Here is a 24343-nt window from a genome sequence, read left to right on the forward strand (position 1 = left end):
TTGAATCCTCACAACTCTATGAGGTATTATTATTTATTTTACAGTTTAGAAAACAGAAACAGAAGGGTGAAATGACTTCCTCAAGAATTTCAAACTATTAAATAGGAGAACTGGGATTTAAGTCCAAGCAGTGAGCATTGTGCACATACACTGATGGTGCCATGCTTCCTCATATGGATGTGATACAAGATTAGAAACACAGAGCACAGGAACAAATGGCTTTGGTCCAGAAGCAGACGGTAATGTAGCAAAAGTAGACACCGTAGCACATGCTCAAACATCCGTGGTGCATGAGCAGCCACCACAGGAGTCTGAGCATTTGACCACGATGCACACTCAGGTTCTGCAACAGAAGCTGACATCCAATATATAGGAGTAGATACTGAGGACGAAGAAGGAGGCAAACACACTGTATAACAAAAAATCATGGTGCACAAAATGATATTCATGGTACAGAAAATTCCATTTTTAGTACAATGTAGACAACGATGGTGCATTTTCACAAATCATGATGAATGAGCAGAAGACCGTAGCTAAAGGGCATAAGCACATTCATACAACCATGGAAAATTAGCCAGGGCTCACTTAGAGCCAAGAGACATCTTATGAGAAAATAATCATAAGTGGAGACCTCATAGATGGATATAGTACAAGATCAAAACATCTCAATACATGAATGATTATTTCAAATGTAGGTGGCAAAGGTGCATAGAGGACCCACCGTGTAACATGTTCAGACAAAAGTTGATGAAAGCCATTAGCGATATTTGACTGTTTGATCTTGACTTACACAGGTACACAAAAGCAGTTTACACTATTACATAGCATTTATGCCAAAGGAGCTAAGAGGCATAGATACAGCACACAAACTTGTTTTCGGAGAATAAAACCATGCTTTGGTGCTTACTTAGACAGATATTGTGCCTTATACAAGAGCCACGGTACAGGGGTAAACAGCTTTGTCCATGAGTAGATGTCAGATATGTCAAAAGAGACCTGACACCATATGCTCAGATGACCATTGCATGAACAGCCACCACTAGTATTTGGGCATTTGACTATGATGGCTACCTACACAATCCCACGACATGAAGTAAAAGAATGATACAGGAGCAGGTAGACATGGAACTATGATTATCAAAACGGATATGGTTGGTGATTAAAAATCATTATTTTCTTTAGTCTGGGAGAAGATGGCAATGATTAAACGGGTGAAGTTATGATATATGCTGAAACAGCCATGTTGCATGAACAGCCATCACATCATAGGCATTTAAGCATTTGACTGATGTACAATTAGAAAGCCCAGTGACATGAGATAACATCTGTCTTTCTGGAACAGATAAACAATGTGCAGAAAAAGGCAGAAGTGATCTAAGAGTAGAGAGCCATAGAATATGAGTAAATACTAAACTCATATACATGATGCATAAAACACTATTTCCCTGTAAAGCAGTAGACAATGAAGGTTCCTGCTCAGAAACCATGGGGTATGAGCAGACAAGCATGCTGCATGCTCAGACAACCATGGTGCATGAGCAAAAACCTACAATATAAAAGCAGGTGGGTGTGATACAAGAGTGAATAACACAATGAGGAATATGCCCAGATGGACAGGACATATGAATAAAGGAAACATAACACATGAATACAACTTATTTAGGCAAACAGCATATGACAATGATGCTAGAGGAGATATCATGGCACATACTCAGATAATCATGGTGTATGAGCAACTAACACTAATATTTGACTGTTAAACCACGATGTACGCCCAGATATCCCAACAAAAATAAGCTGATGACCATAATATAGGAGCAGATGAACAAGGATATTGAAGAAGATGCTGATAATAAAATAGCAGAAAACGATAGTGCAGTAGCTAATAGAATACTACAGATGGCAACGATTCAAAAGACTGCCATGGCATATACTCATATAATGATGCTTTAAACACTATCACAAGTATCAGCATTTGACCATAATACACACTTAGAGAACTCCAGAATTTGAGCTGACAATTATTATACACAATCAAGGGGCACAGTATCATTATCATCATTGTCATGTCATCATCATCATCATCATTATCATCATCATCACTACCTGCCAGGCAGTATTAAAAATATTTTATGTATAATAGCTTATACAATCCTCACAATAACCTTACTACATTTTTTGTCATTTTGCAGGAAACTGAAGCATGAAGATACGAATTGATGTGTCAATTTCATGAACTGATGTGTCCAAGATCTCATAGCTAGTAAGTGGATAATCCAGGATTCAAATTCAGTCATTTTGGCTCCACTATCCATTATTGTAAATATGACAATAAATGACAATATGCTGTGATTCTTCTGACAGACATGATACCAGATTTTAAAACAGAGCAGAAAAATGAGTGGCTTTGTTCCAGAAGCAGATGGCAATGTTGCAAAAGTAGACACCATAGCACATGCTCAAACATCCGTGGTGCATAAGCAGCCACCACAGGAGTCTGAGCATTTGACCACGATGCACACACAGAAGATCTGCAACATGAGCTGATACCAGGTTATAGGGAGTAGACAGATGACAAAGGACAGAGAAAACTCATCACAATAGTGAAAGACATGGTGTAGAAATTAATATACATAGTACAAAATACTCATTCCCAGTACAAGTAGACAATGATTGTGTATTTTCACACAAGTGTGGTGTTTAAGTTGAAATACGTAGTACAACTTCAATCACAGTATATGAGCACAAATTCATTATGTATGTTTATATTATCACGGAGAATAGGTCAATTCATACATGAAAAAGGGGATAGATATGGTATCCCAGGAAAGAATCACAGAGTAAAAACTGCTCAGGTGATACAAAAAATACGGGTATGTATGGCATTTTGTCAAAAAGAAGATCAAAATAATACAGGATGCTCAGATGAATAAGAGGCCAAAAAGCATGTTTTAATATGTGTTCATGAGGTCCAGTCAGACACCTACAGGACACAGGCTATCAATTATGACACAGGTGCAGATGGACATGATATGGAAATAAAACATGGTGTGATTCTTACTTGGGCAGATATGGTATGTAATCAAAAATATCCATGCAAGCAATTAATGACTTTGGCCCAAGAGAAGATGACAGTGGTACAAAAAAAGACTCACATGGACATAATGACTCATAAAAAAATAACCATGGTGATTGACTCTACACATTTGTGTTGGGCATGATATAAATCCAAATGATCCCATTACACAAACTAACAGCTATGATACAGTTAGTAAGCATGATACAGGAACAGACAGCAAATATGGAGAAAACACCCATTCTGCAGGAGCCAGTGACCACAATTCAGGAACTAATATTCATGTTACTAAAGTTATCATTCTCCACACAGAAGGAGATTATGTTTATTTTTTACACATTAATGATGGGTGAGCAATATCTATGATGTATACACAGAGAATCAATTAGTATACACATACAATACACAAGCAGTTGGCTATCATTCAGGAGTGGTATCCATTCAGATGCATGTCCCTATCCGATATCCACAATACTGAATCAAGTTTTCAGTTAAGGATAAGATGACAGTGGTGCAAAACAACACCTCATGCCATATGCTCAGATGGCTCTTTTGTTTGAGCATCTGATCATGGTGGACAACTTAACAACCATAAAATGTGAGGTAATGAATGATAATAGAGAAGACTATATCCCAAGACTATATCGCTGTAAATATGCAAAATACAGGAACAGTTGGATATAGTACAAGAGCAAAAAGCAATGTTGAAGTAGGAGCCCGACATGACTGATATATGAGCTAGTAACATGCTGTACAGTGTGATAACCATGACATAGAAGTTGGTCAATCACAGATCAATCTCAAACATCAGTGATACATGAACAGAGAACTAAGCTGTAGTGCTTCCTCGGATGAACATATGCCTAATTTAAAAGCTATAACATAAAAGCAAATGTCTCCAAATGTAAATGCTATTATGGGTTGAATTGTGTTCTACAAAAGAAGGGCACTGAAGTTATAACTCCCAGTACCTGTGGATGTGACTTTATTTGGTAATAGGGTCTTTGTAGATGTAATCAAGTTAAGATGCCTTTATAATGGATTAGGGTCAGCCCTAAATCCAATCACTGGTGTCTTTATAAGAAGGGGGAAATTTAGATATAACAGACAACGAGAGAAAACCATATGACAATGAAGTTTGGAGTGATGCTGCCACAAGCCAAGAAACACTTGGGATTACCAGAAGCTGAAAAATGCAAGGATGACTCCTTTGCTAGGCTCGAGAGAGAGCACGGCTTTACTGACACCTTGATTTAGAACTTTTAGCCTCCAGAACTGTGAGAAAAAAATTTCTGTTGTTTTAAGCCACCTAGTTTAAAGCACTTTGTTATGGCATCCTTGGGAAACAAACACAGATGACATTGTTACAAAAGGACTCTGAGACATGTTTAAATGACTGCATGGTGTATAAATATCTCCCCCTGTAGTTTTACCACCTGAACAAAAATCACACTCAGAAAACCCCTAAATATTATCAGGAAGTCATGATGTATGAACTGACAACCGTAGTACAGTGTGCTCACAATCATCTATTATTAGAAGTAGAGAGTAGTAGAATCATCCAAATACCTTGTGACTATAGTCAACATTGTACAAGAGGATAGTACATTGATATGTTAAACAATGCAACATGCCAAGAAAATAATTCATGAGTTGGAAATCACAACACAATAGCCTTAAGCTCCGGGACAGGTGTATACCATCATGGTAAATGTTCAGATAAACTTTAAACAAGGTAAATTGCACCTAACACAGAAGTCACTGGCTCTGGCTTGATACATGGGCAAATATAACTAACATATGCTTGAAAATCATGACATATGACATTATAAACATGGTTCACGTTCATGTGCATAAACTCTTCTTATATAGGAGCAGATACTTATAATTCAGGATCAGAAGGCCATGGTGCTTGCTTGGATACCTAAGCATGCAGAATCATATTACAGTGACAAAGGGCAATACTTCAGGGAAAGATAACCATATAATTACGCAGCATATCATGTTAACACAGCATTGGTGTGTGAGCCAAAGGCCATGGTGCAAGAGTAGGTTACCCTAAGTCTAAAGGCATACAATCTCTGCAGAAGCTGGTCCCAGGGAAATGCACTGAGGAGTGAAGGCATATTTGGCTTCTATAAGGGACGGCTTGTGAGAACCACACTCTTTACACCTTCTGTGGCTTCAGTGATCAAATAACTTATGGCCAAAACTTGGACACTTTTGAAAAAGCAAACTTTAATATGCCAACATAATAGGCGTAAACCAGGACTATAGTAGACATATGGTCACCCTGCCTATGGTCATTTAAGATTCCTCTTCAACCTGATAACCAAACAAAAACCTTTTTCCTTTTTAGAATACCCTGCAAACGCTATTTCCAACAGAAGCAGAAGCCACAGGTGACAGGTTATGCTTCAGGTAGGAAATGTTCTTGATCACATCAAAACTCTAGATCTGGGGGAGTAAACGAACTCTACTTATTACTACCCTCTTAAAGTCCTCTTCACTCCAGACTATTTGTATTCCGAATAAACATTTAGTACTTCAGCTATTCAGCAATATTGAGAAAAAATCTTGAATGATCCATCTATGACTTTGCCTCGACCATTAACCTTTCTCAAATATACTTATTTTTCCCCTATTTTATTTTTCTTTTCTTTCTAATTTTCTTACACAAAAGGAGAAATTTCTCCTGTTTATTAGGTCTCTTTAACTTCTCTCAGAGCACCATTTCTCACATTTATGGATCGGGAACAATAACCACCTTATCGAGCTGTCGGGATTAAATAAGATACTGTCGAAGTATCTATCCCAAGGTGAAGCATGTAGTAGGTGCTTGGTGACAATGTCATCAACAGCACTATTACTCTGTCATCAAGTCCTTTGCTGCTGGGCTATCACAATTGACACCCTCTAAGGCTACCCTGACTGTTAGGAATGGCCCAGGGCCATTCTGCAGTCTTTATTTGGGTGACTTTAGTTATCATCTCTTCCCTCAGGATCAGACCATTAGCTTTTATGTCTACTTGTGGCCACAACTGCAACCTCCTTTCCTCTTGGTTTCAATTCTGCCGCAGCCTAAGGAAACAAAAAAGATTCCCAAGCATGCCTAAGTCCTGTTTAAATGGGTTAGGCTCTGAGTAAGGTCAGATAGCTCAAGTGGCTGGGTTTTCATGTTATATCTGCCAGTTGGAGTTTTTCCACCTTTTTTTTTTTTTTTTTGGCTCTACAGCCCTGTTCTGTTCCTAAGGGCCAGGCCCACAAGGGATACTTCAGAACCACCAATCTATTCCTCCAGATGACACAGCAGACCCTAAAGAGAATTGCTCTAACTTAAATAAATTCTAACCTCACCATTTTTCTGGCCCTTCCCAGCCTTTGGCTGTGGTTCTTATGAGAGGGAGGACAGTGTTGACCCATATGTCATTAGTTCTAAACTAGCTATGATCTCTTTGTTACTGCCACCCATCTAACAACCTGAGGCTCTTAGAAAACAGAATGAAGGGTATAGAAAAAAAACTTTTAGGAAAGAGACATATTTGTCTCCTTTTATATAAAAAGTACAGAAGTTTTGAAACAATTCAGATTTAATTTGCTGATATGTTTGTACTTAGACAAACATTAAATTCTATAACATACATAATGTCAACATAGGAAAATACCAAGTTTGTGATTGCACATACCAATAAATAAATACATTTGCTCAAGAATTTTTTTTTAAAAAAAGCATACAACCATGTTGTGTGCTCAGAATACCATAGTACACAAGCAAACAAGCATGGAAGAGAATCAGGTGGTTACAGTTAAGGAACACAGAAAAGAAGCAATCATGGTGTGGGAATGTGTCTCCAAGATGTGTGTGGAGATAGTCATGATATATCAATATGCACTCAGCCTGCAAGGGGATAAAACCTTTTACTGTCTCAGAAGAAGCAAAAAGAATTTGATTGATGGCTTGGGGAGAACTAATTTCTGGTCAGATAATCTAGTTCCCAAGAGGCAAGCTTCCTACTCTATCTAGTAAAGACTCACACAGATCAGGGCTGAGGAAAGAGACAATCTCAGTCCTAATTCTTGGAAGTATCTTAAGATAATAGAGGTGTGCCATCACAGCCACTCAGGCTAGGTGAGTATAATGCTCAAACAGACACAAGTTTAATCCATGTATTCATGTTCTCAGAAAATATTTTACAATTGTGCTAAATTCAGACAACACAGTATTCAACAAAATAAAGATTCTCAACTTCAAGGGGTTGATGGTTTACCGGAAAGAAATGCTAATTATTATGAAGTATGATTTGGGGAATAGAGGAAGATATCACTGGGAAGTTTCTGAGTAGGAACTGGTGAAGCTCAGATTTAAAAAAAAATAAAAAGAAGCGGAAGAATTTTCTATCACATATGAAGACCAAAGGGAGCCAAAGATCATACTATGCTAGAAAATATGAAAGTAGTTCAGTACTTCTGAAGCAAAGAGAAATAAGAGGAGAGTGGATAGAAATAAAACCAGAGAGGTAAGCAGAAACAGTTCATGTGTGGTCTCACAAGCCACTTCAAAGAGTTTAGGTTTCATTTTTAGAGAAAAGAGAAACCACTGAAGAATGCTGTCACACTAGCAGATTTGCATATTAGAGAGAGCTTTCTGATTGCTAGATACAGATTGGATTTAAAAAGGGTAAACTAGAATCAAGATTGGAAGTGAAATTGATGCTGGGACATTGAGTAAGAGGATCCAGTCAGACATAGCGAGGTGATTTTGCAATAGCTAGAAGGAACACTGCAAAACTCTACAGGAATAGCTTTGAAGTTCTGAGCACCCCTAGAGCCCCAACCTAAGGGAACCCTAGTGACTTACCTATTTGGTAAAGACATCATCAGACAGACAAACACCACCTTCTGTAGTATGAATCGAGGCCTTTATGTTGAAGAGCTAAAATGGACAACATACAGTGGGGACCTCAACATTGCAAGTGAAAATATGAGGCAGAGAAGTTGGGGAAAGGGGTTCTCTCTTTTTGAGCAAAGAGGATACACACACGTCACTTTGAAATATATAAAATATTTTCTCACATTAATTTATTTTTTATTAATATTAGTTTTAATTACTCATTTAGGAACCTAGACATTAAATTTAAATACAAGTAGGCTGGGCACAGTGGCTCACTCCTATATTCCCAGTGCTTCGGGAGACTGAGGTAGGAGGATCACTTGAGGCCAGGAGTTTGAAACCAGCCTGGGCAACATAGAGTCTCTGCAAAAGATCCCATCTGTACATAAATAAATAAATAAATAAATTAGCTGGGCATCATGACACGTGCCTGTAGTCCCAGCTACTTGGGAGGCTGAGGCAGGAGGATCACTTGATCCCAGGAGTTGGAGGCTGCAGTGAGCTGTGATCTCGCCACTGCCCTCCTGCCTGGGCAACACAGTAAGACCCTGTCTCAAAAATAAATAAAATAAAATAAAATAACATTAAAAAGTGGCTCTCTTAGTGTGGTAGCAAGATTTTGGTCCCCATGATCTCTGTCCCCTAGTATTATCCCTATGAATATGTAAACATTACACAACCAAAGAGACTTTGCATATGGAATAGTTGATAATCAACTGACTTTAAAATAGATATATTATCCTGGATTATCCAGGTGGGTCTAATATAATTACATGAGCCCTTAAAAGCAAAAGAGGAAGGGCAGAGTAAGAGATCAGAGAGATGGGGCAGAAGAAGAGGCAGGAGAGATTCAAAGTGTAAAATGTCCTCAATCCTCCATTGATGCTTTTGAAGATGAAGGGATCCCATGATCCAGGGAATGTAGGTGACCTCTAAGAGCTGATAAAGAAAACTCTGGCCAACAGCCAGCAAGGAAACAAGGACCTCAGTTTAACAACCATGTAAAACACAACAACCTGAGTGAGCTTGCAAGCGTATTCATCACCAGAGCCTCCAGAAAAATAATGTAGCTCTTACAATATTTTGACTTCGTCTTTGTGAGACTCTTTAAGAAAAGGACCCAGGTCAGCCAATCAGACTTCTTATCTATAAAGCTGTGAGATATAAAACGTGTGTTTTTTTAAACTGTTACATTTGTAGTAGTTTCTTACATCAGCATTAGAAAGATAATACACTTAGGCTCTTTATCTCTAACAGGAGGATAATAGTTCTTTCTTTTGGAATGTGTGATGATTTAATGTGTGTATATATATATATATATACACACACACACACACACACACACACATACTCTACAAATTGATTAGAGTACACAGCATGCACTGAGTATCCAATAAGTGGTGGCAAGTGATGTTACATTAATATAATAAATTCTATCTGTGCTCTTATGATGTATTTTGCCATTCATTATCAGATTTTATCCTTATCACAATCATGATAGGTAAGCAAGGTAAGAATTTTTCAACTTACATAACAGATAAAACTCTAAAACACAAAGAGGTTTTTACTTGCTCACAAACCAATTACTAATAAGTGTAAAAGAAGGGACTGAACTGAAAACCTCTGACTCCTGGTCAAATGATATTTCCATAGTTTACTTAAAATGTAAATATTTCTGGAAGAACTTTCTATGATGGCAAAAATTTAGTTATACTATTGGGAGTGGGAGGAATACTTTTTGCTCAAGTTGTTGTTTGATGTCTCCAATGTAGCACAGGGCTGGCCTAGGCTCTTGGAATGAACATTTGCAAGAAACGTAATTTCACAAAGGGTCTGCTTGGAGACCATTGTAGGAGAACAGCGACTACAGGATAGAGATTTGGATAAGGCCATGTAGAAACCAGCACTAAGGGATTTAGGAATCTGATATAGCTCTCTGAAGAGCAAAAACCATGTAGTTCTTAAGTCCAGAGCATTCTGGTTTCAGCCAAAGCCATTAATCCTCTCTGCTTCCTCCTTCTTCAGCTCACCCACATACCCCTCCCAATAGCTTCACAGTTCAGCTTTATTTCAAAGTTCAAGAATCTCAGATATAAATCCAGCATGATATCTGAAGCTAGAAAGCAACCACAGGTAGAAGAAGCAAAGGCTACTTTCATATGTCCAAATGAAAGAAACACAATAGTACAGGACCTCCGTAAGGAATACTGTTCATATCTGGATAAATGGTGAACCAAAGCAAAATCTCCTATTCCAGAAGCTGATGGAGGAAAACTTTTCTCTATTCTGCAGACTGTGCCAACGCCTTAAGCCAATGCTTATCCCTCCAGCCATCACACACTGTCTACATGTCAAGGTGGGGAAGGACACTAGGAAATTCATGGAAATTAGCATACAGCAAAAACAAGATTGTGTGATGTAATCTCTTTTTGCTACACAGATAAATTTAAGGAATAGATTTTAAATTAGCCGTAAGTTTTGGAATATTTCACTTCCTCTACTGAGTCTCAATTTCCTCATTTATAAGATGAATTGGTCAAACTAGATGACGACTAAACTTCTAAGTCTAATAATCTATAATTCAGAGAAATGTCAACTGAGAATGAAGCAGGAGCATAAAAGCAGCACTGGGTCTCTATGCACCTTTCTTTCCCTATGTCTCAGTTTTGCTTCGAATCACAAACCTTCAGGGATAATAAAGATATACAACAGATATGGAAGTAAAATATTATGATAAAAATGTTGAAATAATTAACTATATAAAAATATTGACTATATAGCATGTGACAGATACTGTACCAAGAATGGGGATACAAATATAAAACAGGAAAAATGTCTTCCTGGGGACAGACAAAAACATAACTAACATTTACCATAAAACATAATTAAATATCAAAGACAACGCTTTATGCACTGTAGTGTTGTCCACTTGAGGAAGAAGCCAACCATAATTTGAGAAGGCCAAAGACAGTATAAAATTGAATAAAGGAGGTTACATTTTAGTGAAAACTTGGAAGCTATATGAACATAAGAAGAAATAGGATGGACATTTTATAAGAGTTAATACTTTATTTATGTGAAGTCTACAGAAAACTTTATACTTAGTAGTGAAACATTAAAAGGATTCCCTCTAAAGCTGGGAAGGAGATAAAACTGGCTGCTAACACTAACTTTATTCAATACAGTACTAAAATTTCTGGCCAATGAATTAAGCTAAGAAAAAAGAATGAATAAATATTAGAAAAAAGAGAAAAAGTGTTAGTTTGCAATGGAATAATAGTTTACTATAAGATGGACAAATAATAAATAAAAATACACTAGTCAATATCCTTTGCAAACATCAACAATAACCAACTAGAGAATGTAATGGAAGAAAAAAGCCATTGATATTAGCAAAAAAACTATAAAATTTAGAAATATATATAACAAAATATACACAAAATGTACTAGAAGAAAACTGTAAAACTTTATGAAGAATTTCTGCTTATGGCTATAATGGACAACTTTTTATAACAGACCAACTCATCCACCAAGAAAATCTAGAATACTTCCATAAAATGTGTGTGTGCTTGTGTGTGTGTGTGCACACGTGTGTGTATGTGCACGCGTGTGTGTGTGTGTGTGTGTTATTTCACCAGAGAGCCAACGCAAATAGGATTTGAAGGGCAAAGATTTTGGAGTTAAAGAAAACTTGCTGAGGTGAGCCTGATATACTATACTTCTTAACCCCTGTCAGAATTTGCTGACTGGTAACTAACACAGCCAGAAAGGCTGAAAAGTCAAGCAGAAAGCAATGATTAAGAGATAGAGAAGTGGAACACAGTTTCCTACAGTATCACAGAGATGGTGAGACAAAAATCAAAGTTCAGGGCTTTATATAACCCAGGTTTTGAAAAACCAAGATCCGGCAGAAAGCAGAAGAGCCAAGAAATGAGTCTGACAGTCTGAGCCACATTTTCCAAGGAGGCATTTACTGATTTCTAAATGGTTGTGTTGGAGAACTCAAGCAGAAAAAAAGATGTTAAAATGATTACAAGCTACTCATCAGCAGTATCATGGAGTTTGGGGCCCAGTAAGGTCCGTGTCCCTGGTAAACCCCCAAAATTTCAGCTGGAATGCTTAAGGGCTACACAAAGAGTAAGGATGGAAAAGAAAAACATGATCCTCTCTTTAAAAAAGATAACAGAGGACTTTGGGTTCCAGACAAGATGAAATACAATCATTTTCCCCATTCCCCTCAAGTTTTTACAATTAAAACTCTAGACAAACTACAGCAGAAAATTATAAAAAGTTGCATATAAATGGAAAGGAAAAGGCAGACTGGCTAGGGACCTTGAAACTTAAGAAACAACATGGCAGGGAGTTCCCTGCATTTTCTTTTTACCTCCCCCATACCCCAAACTAGGAGTTAGAAAAGCTTGTAACAAAGAACCACCAACAGAGGCAGACAAAAAAAGAGTCCCAAATAAAAGTCTGCTCTCTCTAGCCAAAGGACCAAGAAAGGGACATCCCAGAAAGACAGAAAACTTATTGACAATACCTGCACTACCCTAGCCAAATACCACAAACAGTCCATCACCAGCAGTGGAAGAGGAGGCCAAGTGAGGGGCTCAAACTTTCAAGTCCATCCAGCAGTACAGGTAGTCTGAGGTGATGATTCCCTCCTCTGTGGACAGAGCACTGGCAGAGGCTGAGTGAGGAGTCTAGACTCCAAACCCTTTCAACCAGGAGAAGCAGGAGAGCCAGGAAGTCATTTATTATTATTATTATTATTATTATTATTATTGGTTCTCAGTGTCTAAGGAAATTTCTGCCAAATCACTAGCTAAGTTAAGAAAACACAGACTTCAATGACCACAAAACACATAGAGTGCAGTCTTAAAAAATAGTTTAGAGGACGGAGGTGGAGCAAGACGGCTGATTACAACCCTACAGTGATCGTCCCCCCGCAAGGAACACTGAATTGAACAACTATCCACGCAAGAAAGCAACTTTATAGGAAAAAAATACTCATGTAAGAGATCAAATTATCTGGTTTCAATATTTAATATAATATCAAGGGAGGAGGCATTGAAGAGGATAAGAAAGACAGTCTTGCATTGCCTACACCACCCCTTCCCTCTCCCCTAACTGTGCCTTGTGGAGAGAGAGAATCTGTGTGCTTGGAGGAGGGAGAGCAAGGTGAATACAGGTCTTTGCATTGGAACTCAGTGGCCCCGTCACAGTGGAACATAATGCAAGGCAGAATTCTGCTGGTGCCACAGTGCATCTACACCAGCCCAAGGCCAGAGGGTACTTACGCACCCTTGCAAAAAAAAAAAAAAAGGCTAGTCCCAGTCAGCTCCACCATCAGCCAACAAAAGTGGCCTGGGGCCCCAAATAAACTTAAGTGACTGTCAGGGCACAAAGACTGCAGGCCTTGGGCAAGTCCTGGTGCTGTGCTGGTCTCAAAGGCAGTGGACGTGGACTGTGCATGACCCAGTGCAACACCAGCTATGATGTATAGGGCCTGTGTCACACTTTCCCCAACTCCAGGCAGTGCATCTCAAGGAAGACAGTCCTTCCACTTGGGGGAAGGAGAGAGAAGAGTACAGAGGATTTTGTCTTGCAACGTGGATACCAGCTCAGCCACAGTAAAATAAACCACCAAGCAAATTCCTGAAGCACCTAATTCCTGGCCCTAGCTCCTGGATGGCATTCCTTGACTCACCCTGGGCCAGTAGGGAATCGCAACCCTGAAAGGAAGGACCCAGTCCTGGCAGGATTCACCACCTACTAACTAAAAAGCTCTTGGGCCTTGAATAAACATTAGTGGTAGCTAGGCAATAGATTCCATGGCCCTTGGGCAAGATCCAGTACTGTGCTGGCTTCAGGTGTGACACAGCACAGTCCTAACCATGGAGGCCATGAGAGTGTTCACATGACCTCTCCCCTAACTCCAGATAGCCCATCATGGAGAGACAGGCTGCTTCTAATTAATAGAAAGAGAGGGAAAGTAACAGGCTTTGCCGGGTAATCTAGGGAATTCTCCCTTATCTTACTTAAGCCCACCAAGACAGTGCCTCTTGGGGTCTGCAAGAGTCACATCATTCCCGAGTTTAGTGTGCTCCCAAGTGCTGATACAGCTGCAATGACCCCAGGCTTAAATCACAAGATATATGAGAGAGAGGACCAACAAAACAACCAGAAAACAAACAACAAAATGGCAGTAAGAAGTTCGTACTATTAATAATAACCTTTTATGTAAATGGACTAAATTTTCCAATAAAAGATATGGAATGGCTGAATGGATTTAAGAAAACAAGACCCAAATCTATGCTGTCTGTAAGAAATTCACTTCGCCTGTAGAGACACATGTAGAATGAAAAGAAAAAAAGGATGGAAAAAGATATTCCACACAAATGGAAACCCAAAACAGAAGGATTAGATATCTTATATCAGATAAAATAGATTTCAAGACAAAAAAAAAACTGTAAGAAGAGAAACGGAAGGTAATTATATGATAATAAAGGGGTCAGTTCAGCAAGAGGATATTACAATTTTAAATATCTATGCACCTAACACTAGAATGAATATATATATATATATGGCAAATGTTATTAGAGCTAAAGAGCAAGATAGACTCTAATACAATAATAGCTGGGGACAACTACTTCCCACTTTCAGCATTGAACAGATCGTCCAGACAGAAAATCAAGAAAGAAACCTCCAAGGTAATCAGCACAATAGACCAACTGGACATAATAGACATTTGCAAAATATTTTATCCAACAGCTGGAGAATACACATTCTTCTCCTAAGCACATGGAACATTCTCAAGGATAGACCATATGTTAGGCCACAAAGCAAGTCTCAAAAAATAAAAAAATTACATAAACTATCTTTTTCTTCCATTCACATGGAATATAACTAGAAATTAATAACAAGAGGAATTTTGGAAGTATACAAACACATGAAAATTAAATATGTTCCTGAATGACCATTGGGCCAATAAACAAAGTAAAAAGATTTTTTAAAAATTCTTGAAACAAATGAAAATGAACACACAACATATCAAAGCCTATGGGGCAATACAAAGAAGGAAGTTTTTAGCATAAACACCTAGATTGAAAAGGTAGAAAACCTACAAATAAATAACCTAAGGCTTCATCTTAAAAACTAGAAAAGGAAGAGCAAAACAAACTCAAAGTTAGTAGAAGAAAGGAAATAATAAAGAGCAGAGCAGAAATAAATGATATTGACACTAAAAAAATACAAAAGATCACCAAAATGAAAACTTTTTAAAAAAATAAACAAAATCAACAAATATTTAGCCCAACTAACTTACAAAAAAAGGAAAAGATTCAAATGAACAAAATCAGAGATGAAAAAGGAGACATTACAAATAATATCACAGAAATTAAAAGGATTATTAGAGATTATTATGTGCAACTACATGCCAATAAATTGGAAAACCTAAAAGAAATTGATAAATTCCTAGACATATACAACCTACAAAGATTGAACCACGAAGAAATCCAAAAGCTGAATAGATCAATAAAAAGTAATGAGACAGAAGAAGTAATAAAATGTCTTCCATCAAAGAAAAGCTCAGGACCTGATGGCTTCACTGCCGAATTCTATCAAACATTTAAAGAAGAACTAACATCAATTCTACTGAAACTGTCCCCAAAAAATGCAGAGGGAATACTTCCAAACTCATTCTATGAGGCCAGTATTACACCGATACCAAAACCAGAGGAAGACACAACAACAACAGCAACAAACTGCAGGCCAGCATCACTAATGAACATAGACGCTAAAATCCTCAACAAAATACTAGTAAGCTGAATTCAACAACACATTAAAAAGATCACTCATCATGACCAAGAGATGAGTCAGGAATAAAAGGATGTTTCAACATTTGCAAACCAATCAGTGTGATACATTATTATCAATAGAATGAAGGACAAAAACCATAGGATCATTTCAAATGATGTCAAAAAAAAAAGCATCCAATAAAATTCAACATCCCTTCATGACAAAAACTCTCAAAATCCGGGTACAGAAAGAACATATCTCAACATGATAAAAGCCATATATGACAAACCCACACTAGTATCATACTGAGCAGGGAAAAATGGAAAGTCTTTCCTCTAACATCTGGAACTAAAGAAGAATGCTCACTTTTGCCACTTTTATTCAACATAGTACTGGAAGTCCTAGCCAGAGCAATTAGACAAGATAAAGAAATAAGGCGCATACAAACTGGAAAAGAAGAAGTCAAATTACCCTTTTTTGCAGTTATAATCTTATATTGTTAAAAACCAAAAGATTCTACCAAAAAAAACCATTATAACTGATTTTTAAAAACTCAGTAAAGTTGCCGGATACTAAATCATTATGCAAAAATTAGTAGCATGTTTATATGTCAACAGTGAACAATCTGAAAAAGAAACAAAGAAAGTAATCCCATTTACAATAGCTACAAATAAAATAAAATATCTAGAAATAAAGTTAAACAAATAATAAAAGATATCTACAATGAAAACTGCAAAATGTTGATGTAAGAAACTGTCAGACAAGAAAATGGAAAGATAGTTCACGGATTTTAGAAGAATCAATGCTGTTAAAACGTCCATTCTATGCAAAGCAATCCACAGATTCAATGTAGTCCCTATCAAAATGCCAAAGATATTCTTCACAGAAATAGAGAAAATAGTCCTAAATGTATATGGAACCACAACCACCAAGGACCAGGAGAAGTCAAAGTCATCCTGAGGAAAAAAAAAAACAACCTGGAGAAATCATATTACCTGACTTTAAATTATACTACAAAGGTATAGTAACTAAAGTAGCATGGCCCTGGCATAGAAACAGACATATAGACCAATGGAATAGAATAGATAAATCAGATATAAATCCATGCATTTGTGACCAATTCATTTTTGACAAAGATGCCAAGAACATACACTGGGACAAGGACACCCCTTCAATATATGTTGCTGAGAAAACTGGATATCCAATATGCAGAAGAATGAAATTCAACCCCTGCTTCTCACCATACATAAAAATAAAATTGGCCAGGCATGGTGGCTCATGCCTGTAATTCCAGTGCTTTGGGAAGCTGAGGCAGGAAGATCGCTTGAGGCCTGGAGTTTGAGACCAGCCTGGGTAACATAGTGAGACCCAATCTCTACAAAAAATAATTTTTAAAAAATTATCCAGGCATGGTGGTACACGCCTGTAGTTTCTGCTATTCAGGAGGTTCACTCTTGTCTAGGAGTTCGAGGTTATAGTGAGCTATGATTGCACCACTGCACTCCAGCCAGGGTGACAGAGTGATACCCTGTCTCTAAAGAAAGAAATCAATCAATCAAATCAAAATGGGTTAAAAACTTAAATCTAAGATATGAAACTATAAAACTATTGAAAGAAAACATTAGGGAAACACTCCAGGACATTGGTCTGCACAAAGATTTATTGACTAAGACCTCAAAAGCACAGGCAAACAAAGCAAAAATGGACAAATGGAGTCACATAAAGCCAAAAGTCTACATAGCAAAGAAAACAGTCAACAAAGAGGACACTTGTAGAATAGAAGAAAATATCTGCAAACTACCCATGTGAAAAGAGATTAATAACCAGAATATACAAGGAGCCCAGACAACTCAATACCAAAAAAAATCTGATTTAAAAATGAACAAAAGATAGGCAATAATGAATGCTGGCAAAGATGTGGAGAAAAGCCAACCCCCATACACTGTTGGTGGAAAGGTAAATTAGTACAGCCACTATGGAGAACAATACAAAGATTCCTCAAAAAAATAAGAAGAGAACTATCATACGACCTAGCAATCCCACTGTTCGTTACATACCCAAAAGAAAGGAAATCAATCTAACAAAGAGATATCTGCATTGTTATGTTTATTGCAGCTCTATTAACAATAGGCAAAATAGAGAATCAACCTAAAGTCCATCAATGAATAAATGGGTAAAGGAAATGTGGGACATATATACAATGAAATATTATTTGTCATAAAAAAGAATGAAATCCTGCCATTTGCAAAAACATGGATGGAACTGCAGGACATTATTCATTATGTTAAGTGAACTAAGCCAGGCATGAAAAGAAAAACTTTGCATGTTCTCACTCATTTGTGAGAACTAAAAATTAAAACAATTCAACTCACCAACATAAAGAGTAGAATGAGGGTTATCAGACGCAGGGAAGGATTGCGGGGGGAAGGATAAAGAGGTAATGGTTATTGAGCACAAATATACAGTTAGAAGGAACAAGAGGTAGTATTTGATAGTACAACAGGGTGAATATAGTTAACAATAATTTATCGTGTATTTTTAAATAAAAAAAAGTGAAATTGGAATGTTCCTAACACAAGGAAATGAAAAATGCTTGAGGTGATGGGTACCCCAATTATGCCATTTGATCAATACACATTGTATGCCTGCATCAAGACATCACATGTACCCCATAAATATGTATAACTATCATGTATCCATAATAATTAATAACAAATTTTATATTTAAAAAACAAAAACATCACATATACTCCATCAACATATAGAACTATTATGTACCCATAATTATTTCAAATAAAAATTTTAATTAAAAAATTAAATAAATTGTTTATAAAAAATCATTAAACAAACAAACTCACAAAAAAGCAATAGTAACCAATCCTGGGGAAGTGGGAAAATTTAATCTCCACAGTGAACACAGTATAATATTCAAAATGAATATTATTCCAAAAACATTTCCCCAAAGAAGATATACAAATCACACAAAAATACATGAAAATATGTGTCATTCACAACAAAAAAGAAAATTAATAGAAACTGTCCCTGGACAAAATTAAGACATTGGACTCACTAGGAAGAGACTTCAAATAAACTGTTTTAAAAATGTTCAAAGAGCTAAAGAAAACCATGAGCAAAGACTGGAGGAAACCAGGCGAAAAATGTCTCACCAAACAGAAATTATCAATAAGAAATAGAAATTATAAAAAGGAACGAAGGCTGCATGTGGTGACTCATGTCTGTAATCCCAGCACTTGGGGAGGCCAAGGCGGGAAGATCGCTTGCAACCAGGAGTTCAAGACCAGCCTGGGTAACATAGTGAGACACTGTATCTACAAAATTAAAAAATAAGAAATCAGGTGGGCATGGTGGTATGTGCCCGTAGTCCCAGCTACTTGGGAGGCTGAGGTGGGAGGATCACTTGAGCCTAGCAGATGGAGGCTGCAGTGAGCCATGATCATGCCACTGAACTCAAGCCTAGGTGACAGAGTGAGACCCTGTCTCAAAAATGAACAACAACCAAAATAAATAAGTAATAAAAAAAAGAACCAAATAAAAATTCTGAAGTTAAAAAGTATAATAACTGGAATGAAAATTTTACTATAAAGATTCAACAATAGATTTGAGCAGCAGAAAAAAAGAATCAATTGGGATTACTTTCTGTAGAGAAAAAAGAAAAAAATAATGAAGAAAAATGTTGGGGCAACTGGATATCCATATGCAAAAGGAGCTGGATTTGTTTCACTTATCATATGCAAAATTTAACTCGAAATCGTTCAAACATCTACCTCTAAGAGCTAACACTATAAAATTATTAGATGAAAAATAGAGGTTGGTCTTCATGAACATGAATTAGGCAATGATTTCTTAGATACAACACCAAAAGCACAAGGAACAAAATAAAAGATAGATAAATTGGATTCCATCAAAAACAAAAACTTCTATGCATCAAATGATGCAATCAAGGGAGTGAAAAGGCATCCACAAGTGAGAGAAAATATTTGCTCATCATCTATCTGCAATGGGTCTAGTACCCTCAATATATAAAGAACTCTTACAACTCAGTAACAAAAAGTTAATTACCTAATTAAAAGATGGGCTACAAGTAATTTCCAGTATGTAAATTATATCTCGATAAAGCTGTTTTTTAAAAAAAGAATCACATAAAGGTTACCAGCTTCTTACCAAATTTTTTTCAGTGGGCTAAGGAATGAATAAACATTTCTCCAAAAAAAGATACAGAAATGACCAACAAGCACAGGAAAAAATGTTCAACATCATTTAGCCAACATGAAATGCAAATAAAAATTGTAACATACCACTTCACATCCACTAAGATGGTGACATTAAAAAAAGATAAAAGCAAGTGTTCATAAAGATATGGAAAGATTAGAACCCTTATATATTGCTGATGAGAATGCAAATTGGCTCAGCTACTGTTTAAAAACAGTTTGGTGAGTCCTCAGTAAGTTAAACACAGAATTCACTTATGACTCAGCAATTCCACTCCTGGGTATATACCCAAAAGAGTTCAAAACACATGTTCAAATGAAAAATTGTACATGAATGTTCATAGCAGTACAGTTCACAATAGAAAAAAGATGGAAACAACACAAATATCTGTCAATGGATGAGTGGATAAACAAATGTGACATACACATTGTGAGTATGTGGCAACTATATAATGTGGCAACTATAAAATGGAATATTATTTTTCCATAAAAAGAAATGAAGTACTAATACATTCTATAATATGGATGAACCTAGAAGACATTATGTTAAGTGAAAGAAAATGGACATAAAAGACCACATATTGTATGATTCCATATATACAAAATATCCAGAATAGGTAAATCCATAGAGACAAAATGAAGATTAGCATTCATGAGGGGTTTGAGAAAGAGGGGAATGGGGAGTAACCGCCTAACAGGTATGAGGTTTACTTTTGGGATGACAAAGTGTTCTGGAACCAGATAGTGGTGATGGTTGCACAACAGTGTGAATGTATTAAATGTCACTGAAACGTACACTTTAAAATGGTTTAAAAAAGAATAATAATAAAACCTAAGAGACATGTGGAACATTTGCATAATGGGCGTTTCAGAGGAGGAGGAGAGAGAAAAGAGCAGAAAGAACATTTGGAGAACTAATGGCTGAAAATTTCCCAAATTTTAAGAAAGACACGACTCTATGAAACCAAGAAGTGCAACAAACTTCAAGTTTAATAAATTCAAATACATCCAGGCCAAGACACTTTATGATTACATTTTTGAAAGACAAAAACAAAAAATTTTGAAAGCAGCATGAGAGAAGCAACTTATCACATGCAAATGATCCTCAATAAGATTATCAGCTGAATTCTCACCAAAAACCTTAAAGAATGAAATCCCAGACCAGATGGCTTCACTAGAGAATTTACCATATATTAAAAAAAAATAACTCCAATTCAACAAAATCTCTTTTCAAAAGGTGAATAGGAAGGAACAGTAATAAACGGATTTTATGAGGCCAGTATTGTCCTGGTTCCAAAAACCAAACGAGGGCAGTACAAAAAAAAGGAATATTATAGGCAAATATCCTTCATGAATATAAACACAAAAATCCTCAAGAAAATATTAGCAAATTGAGTCCATCAAATATAAAACTAATTATACATCTTAACTAAGTAAGATTTATTCCAGTTATGCAAGGTCGGTTGAACATTTGAAAATCAATTTAACCCACCATAACAACATGCCAAAGAGGCAAAACTATATAATGCAGAAATATCATTTCACAAAATCCAGTACCTATACATGATTTATAAAAACAACTTGCAGCAAACTAGGCATGGAAGAAAACTTGCTCAACTTTATAAAGAACACCTGAAAAAAACGTTGAGCTGAATCATAGTTCATGGTGAAATGTTTCCTCCTAAAATCAAGATGAAGGTGTCCGTTCTTACCACTTTTATTTAACACAATATTAGAAATCCTAACCAGTACAATAAAGAAAAAAAAGGAAACAAAAAGCCTACAGAATGGAAGGAAAGACTTTAAACTGTCTCTGTTTGCAGATAACAATTCATTATGTAGAAAATCCCGAGGAATAAAAAAAAACTCTCCTACCAATAATGAGTTTGTCAAAGTCACAGGACACAAGATCAATATGCGAAAAAAAAATTGTATTTCTATATACTAGCAACAGACTTACAAAGCAAAATAAAAAAGCTATTCTCATTTAAATATTAAATGGTAAAAGCACTCTGGAAAATTGTTTGGCAGATTCTTAAAAACTACACATGCACCTACCATAAGACGTATCAATGTCATTCTTGGACATTCATCCCGAAGAAATGGAATTTTATGTACACACAAAAACCTGTACATGGATGTTCACACCACCTTTATTTTTAATAGGATCAAGCTGCAGACAATGCAGAAATATTCTTACAGGTAAATAAACAGATTCTAGTACATTCATACTACAGAATACTACTTAGTAATGAAAAGGAACCAATTACTGGTATCAAGTACTGCTGCATGTATTGAAGTAACTTGAATGGAACTCAAGATCATCATGCTTAGTAAAAGTGTCATTCTTTCACCAAAGAAAATATACATATGATAAACAAGCATACGATAAGATTCTCGGCATCATATATCATTAGGGAATCGCAGATTAAAACAACAATGAAATACCACTTTCATCTATTACAGTGGCTAAATTCCAAAACATTGACAATACCAAATGCTGATGAGGATGTGGAACAACAGAAATTCTCGTACATTGCTGCTGGTAATGCAAAATGATACAACCAGTTTGGAAGACAGTCTGGCAGTTATTTACAAAACTAAACATACTTTTACCATATGATCCAGTAATAACACTCCTTGGTATTTATCCAAATGATTTGAAAGTTTATTTACAAGCAAAAGCCTACATAAAAATGTTTATAGCAGCTTTGCTCATAATTGCCAAAACTTGGAAGCAACCAAGATGACCTGTGACACATACAAACAATGGAATATTATTCAGCACTAAAAAAAATGAGCTATCAAACCACCAAAAAAAAAAAAAAAAACCATGGAGGAATCTTAAATATATATTGCTAAGTGAAAGAAGCCAATCAGAAAAGGCTACAGACTGTATAGTGCTAATTATGACATTTTGGAAAATACTACATAAAGACTAAAAAAGATTAGTGGTTGCGAAGGGCTTGGAGGAAAAGAGGGAGAGTTAAGTAGGTGGGCCACTGGGGATTGTTAGGGCAATGAAACTATTCTGTATTGGTGGATACAATGCATTATACATTTGTCAAAACCCACATAACTGTGCAACACAGAGTGAACCCTAATGCAAACTATATACTTTAGTTAATAATAATGTATCTAATATTGGCTCATTCATAGTAACAACTGTACCACATCATGCAAGATGTTAATAATAGGGGAAATTCGGAGGGAGAGGAAGAAAAGAATATATAGGAACTCTGTACTTTCTCCTCAATTTTTCTGTAAACCTAAAACTACTCTAAAATATAAACTCTATTAATTTTCTAAAAGCCAATTTTAAAAAAGTTACATAGTATATAATTACAATTATGTAATATTATGAAACTGACACAACCATAGAGATGGAGAACAGATTCATGGTTTCAGGGAAAGAGACAGGGACGGATACTACTATAAAGGAGTAACATGAGGGGTTTTATATTTATGGTGATTGATCAGTTCTTTATCTTGATTGTGATGGTAATTACATAAATCTATACATGGGATTATATTGCATAGAACTATAGACATAGAGACACACAAAAAAGAGCACACATCAAACCATTCCTTTATTGTTGCAATATAATAATATTAATGAAGTCTATGGCATAGTTAACATTGTACTACCGTCATATCAGAATTCCCATTGGGTGACTCTAAGTAAAAAGTTTATAGGTCTCTATGTACTTCCCATGAGTTTATTATTTGCGACTTCCCATGAGTTTATTATTTCAAAATAAAAAACATTTTAAAGGTAACATTAACTAGGGCTTTCTCTATTTTCATTTAAAATGCCCAGCATTCAAACAGCAATTACCAATAATAAGATAAGACTCAGAAGGGAAAAGAAAATACTAGAAAAAGTCTCAGATGCAATCTATGTACTGTAATAATTGCATGGCCAATTAAATAATGATAATTCATTTTTTAAGAAAATAGACATAATGGAAATTTTCATACAATACTGGAATCTATAAAAATGAAAAAATAGATATTCTAGAATTAAATATGTCATAATTGGATTTCAGGATGTAATAACTGTAACTAATAGTACCGGCCATCAGATACCAGTAAAGATACACATGATTGCAACAAAATAATTAACAAACTTAACCTAAATGACATACTTAAAACATAACACCCAAAAGTGCAAGAATTGCATTTTTTGAAATACATATTTAACCTAAACAAAATTTACTGTAGAATGGGCCATGAAGCAGACCACACCAATTTCAAATGATTGGAGTCAAAATATATTCTCTGACCACAATTTAATTAAGTTAGAAAAAATTAATAACAAATAGAAAATCATCTCAATTTGGAAAT

At 36.1% G+C, this 24343-nt stretch overlaps 1 protein-coding gene and 2 non-coding genes across 3 annotated transcripts in view; all 3 read right to left on the reverse strand.

The window, feature by feature from the left end:
* The window catches only part of GABRA3 (gamma-aminobutyric acid type A receptor subunit alpha3), a 274967-nt gene that overhangs the window by 218055 nt on the left and 32569 nt on the right, over positions 1-24343 (reverse strand). The gene's annotated exons all lie outside the window — the stretch shown is intronic.
* MIR105 (microRNA mir-105) lies at positions 255-335 on the reverse strand. The gene has a single exon (NR_106238.1). It is a non-coding gene; the product is annotated as a microRNA mir-105 (primary transcript).
* Positions 1445-1555, reverse strand: MIR767 (microRNA mir-767). The gene has a single exon (NR_106425.1). It is a non-coding gene; the product is annotated as a microRNA mir-767 (primary transcript).

The sequence above is a fragment of the Gorilla gorilla genome, chromosome X, assembly GCF_029281585.2.
Source record: "Gorilla gorilla gorilla isolate KB3781 chromosome X, NHGRI_mGorGor1-v2.1_pri, whole genome shotgun sequence".
NCBI classification, from domain to species: Eukaryota; Metazoa; Chordata; class Mammalia; order Primates; family Hominidae; genus Gorilla; species Gorilla gorilla.